General features: G+C 49.0%; 1 protein-coding gene across 1 annotated transcript in view; it reads left to right on the forward strand.

Moving 5' to 3' along the window:
• LOC113217643 (alpha-mannosidase 2) overlaps positions 1 to 494 on the forward strand; it is a 225,973-nt gene that overhangs the window by 47,645 nt on the left and 177,834 nt on the right. The window lies entirely within an intron of this gene.

Here is a 494-nt window from a genome sequence, read left to right on the forward strand (position 1 = left end):
CTGGCTTCCCTAGGCCGTGCAACTACAACCTGGATTTGGCGGTTACATATGGCACGCTTTCAATGCACCACCATTTCAGGTGACTCAGAAATCCGAGTTGGTTACAACTCGGGGCTGTCGTGTATCGAGTATGACATGATGTATGTGGGCATTTTTTTAAAATGTTGTTAAAAAACGAGCAAAAAAAGTATGGACGACCCAGCCCAGACCCAGAAAAGATTGTTATTGATTCAGTCCAATCTCTCTTAACTGATCTAGAGAGGTTGCCCTGAACCAAGAACCATCTTTTACTGGAGGCTGATTTGATTGCCCACCATCTCTGGCTGTGCCTAGTAGCTGTGTCTCGACACATTGAAGCTCAACTTTCGGCAGTGCGAATACGCTGCGGTTATATGGATGTGCCCTCCCTCACATGATGCTCGCGCTCTCTCCCTCACCAACACTTTGCCGTGCCCTTATCTCCAACCCGACACAATGACCCCCCCCCCCTCTCC

This window comes from Frankliniella occidentalis, unplaced genomic scaffold (assembly GCF_000697945.3).
Source record: "Frankliniella occidentalis isolate FOCC.00 unplaced genomic scaffold, Focc_3.1 Scaffold13, whole genome shotgun sequence".
Classification (NCBI taxonomy): Eukaryota; Metazoa; Arthropoda; class Insecta; order Thysanoptera; family Thripidae; genus Frankliniella; species Frankliniella occidentalis.